The sequence below is a fragment of the Pinus tabuliformis genome, chromosome 6, assembly GCF_031772625.1.
Source record: "Pinus tabuliformis cultivar Carrire ecotype Pingquan chromosome 6, CPIR1, whole genome shotgun sequence".
Taxonomy (NCBI): Eukaryota; Viridiplantae; Streptophyta; class Pinopsida; order Pinales; family Pinaceae; genus Pinus; species Pinus tabuliformis.
The window spans coordinates 1642188517-1642191720 of NC_142292.1; the positions used below are offsets into that span (position 1 = coordinate 1642188517).

A 3204-nucleotide genomic window follows, 5' to 3' on the forward strand; every position below is an offset into this window, starting at 1 on the left:
TTCCTCCAGCTTGTTACAAGGGATGACATATCGTGGTTTTTTTTGAGCCCGCGGTAGACATTTCCCTTTCATCCTTTTCTGCCATAAATTACCCATGACCGGGACGTGGCTTTCCTTCTGATTATGCCTCATTCCGCTCCCGCTGTTCTCCCCGGTTACCACATTCTTGAAGGAGGGGATCTCTCCCCCCCCCCCTTTGGCTCTTCCATTTCTTCTCAGTTCCTGTCTCTCTGTTGTTATCCTGGCCCAACAAGTGAAAAAAACGCAGCAATCGGGTCTGCCCCTCCTGCCTGATTCTCTTCCTTATCTTGTCGTCTTCAGCCTTGCTTGCGCTGACTCCAGCAATGTCCTGTAGTCAGGCCCTTCTGCGGCGGCTCCTGCAAACCCTAGAAGAGCGCATCGTCCCCTCCATTATGTTCTTCCTTGGGAGGGTGCAACACTAGGACTTCCCGGGAGGTCACCCATCCCAGTACTACTCTAGCCCAAGCGCGCTTAACTGCGGAGTTCTGATGGGATCCGGTGCATTAACGCTGGTATGATCGCACCCAATTCTCCCATGTATTTCTTATTTCGAAGGAATAATAACAATAAAAACAATAATTGACCCACCAAGTCTACCCAAACTTCAAATGTAGTGTTGAATATAGAGAGTATGGATATGGATCCCTATTGTCATTTTCACTATGAATATCATCCAGAAAAGACATGCCCATAGTGGAACCACAACATGAACGCTCTGGTCGCACACATTGTATATTCCTTATTAGTAGATGAGTAGACAAAACAAACACAAGAAACAAAAGAACTTGTTGCGGCTGAAGAAAGTACTAGTATTGGACACATAGTGAATAATTTTGAGTGTACCTTAAATGTTTATAAGAAAAGTGTTGAAGCACCACCAAAAAGTGAGCCCCCCAACAGAAGTAAAACTTTCTATATAGTTTAAGGAGAAGAGGGCCCATTTCTAAATAGAAGGTGATGAGACAAAAATTAAAGGAGAAATTATTAAGAAGGATGTCACAACCAATCAATCTTGCTCAAAATTCATAGAGTAAGTCTGATAGTGAAACTAATTCTAGGAGCACTTCCTCCAGTAACAAAAGTAAGTCCATCCATCACTTCGGAAGTGTTGAACAAAACTACCCTTCAGACACTTCATCACTATGTACTAAAGGTGATACAATTGATTATAACATAGTTGAATATTTAAAGAGAGCTTGAGCCAATATTTCCATTTTAGAGCTCACTAAAATAGTAGGCTAGTGTGAACTTCTTATCTAAGCCTTTTCACAACCTTCGCCAAGTGATAAAACTTGTTCCTCTCATAAGGTTTTTGGTAAGTCTTTTGGCTCCCTTGAATTTGTAGTCAATGTTGTAACATTAGAAGCCAACACTCTCTGCCCTTCATTTTTATTGAATTTTGAATTTTTTAATTACAATGTCCATAATTGTTTAGTCGATTTGGGTGCATCTGTGAATGTAATGATACTATCTATTACCAAGAAAATAAATGTTAAATGGGACAAAACTGATTCAAAAATTATACAGATGATAGATATCTCGTTCAAGATATTATTGAACTTAGGAATGTTATTATTTGATTATCAACTGATCAACAAGTTCACGAATGTATAAATATTATAGTTATGGACATCCCTGAAGCCTATGGCATGCTTCTCAGTAGATACTAGTTTAGCAAATTACAGGGGTATTTTTCTATAGACTGGTCACATTTATGGATTCCATTGAAGGGCAGGAATAACCGGATTTGAGTGGAAATGAGCCATACATGAAACACAACATGACACCACCTGAGGGCCAGAATGAGCCTATTTCTTTTTCTAATATGATTTTTGGAAATTGTTTCCTAGAAACTGACCACAAGTATTATTAAGCACAACCATCACTAGTTCCACCAAATAAATAGTTGGAGATCCTTCCTTGTTCTCTAGTTGGCGCAAATGAATCATGTAATATAGATGTACATACTAATAATAACAGTGGTATAGGAAACAACCTAGTAGCTAATAATATTTGGACATATATTTTAATGGTTCAAAGATGTAGGATGGCTTTGGAGATAGTTACATACTTACAAACCCATGCAATAAGAAGCATGTCCTTTCATGCCATTTGGATTTCATGTGTACCAATAACATTGTTGAATATGAAGCACTTGTACTTGGATTGAAGAAAGCTATCAATCTGAGTGTATAAATCCTTAATGTAATCGGTGACTTAGAGGTGGTAATTCATCAATTATGGGACACTATCCATTGTGTTTCACCAAATCTAAAAAATTAAAAACAGGAGGTACAAAATTTGATTAATAATTTTAAATATTTTATTATTATTTATGTTCCTAGACTTAGAAATGCTACATACAATGTCACTAATTTATTTGTTTTCATGACGACCAACAAATACTTCACTTTACGGCTAATGCTGATGTATTCAAAGATGCTAACATAGAAGAGGATGAGCACGATACAACTTTTTAGGGGGCATCCAATGTAATGAAAGGAAACATTATGCCCAAACGTGTGGTGTCTCTGGCATAGTTACACGACCTGTAGAGCCAATTTAGACAATGAACCAATATAAAGACTCAAAGTTGAAATTTATCATTTGAACAAGTAAATATAGGAAATCAAGAAGATCTAAAGTATGTAAACCTTGGTACATGTTGTTCCCCATAGGAATGAAAAATGTTTATCTGCTTATTCAAACAATACCCTGATATTTTTTCATGGACATATGATGATTTAAAGACATATGATACTCGTATTATCCAGCACATCATTCCCATAAAAGAAGGGGTAAAACCTGTCCATCAAAAAATAAGGAAAGCTAATCCAACACTAGAACCCCTCATCCAAAATAAATTGAGAAAGTTATTGCATGCTTAGATAATTTTTAAAGTTAGACACGCCACTTTGGTTTCAAATTTGGTCCCAGTTAGAAATAAGTTTGGTGAAATAATGTTATGTGTAGATTTATGCAATCTCAACCGGGCATCTGATAAAGACAATTATCTAGTGCCATCTATGGAACAGATACTCCATACGTATCTAGGTTTGAGATGTTCTCACCATTAGATGGCTTCTCTGGTTATAATTATGTTCTAGTATAAAAACCAAATCGATTGAAGACTACCTTCACGACCAAATGGGGAACATTTTATTTTAAGAGGATGCCATTTAG

At 37.0% G+C, this 3204-nt stretch overlaps 1 non-coding gene across 1 annotated transcript; it reads right to left on the minus strand.

The window, feature by feature from the left end:
• Window positions 1-428: 428 nt before the first annotated feature.
• LOC149265245 (5S ribosomal RNA) lies at window positions 429-547 on the minus strand. Its single transcript, XR_016261292.1, has one exon. It is a non-coding gene; the product is annotated as a 5S ribosomal RNA (ribosomal RNA).
• Between the last annotated feature and the right edge of the window lie 2657 nt (window positions 548-3204).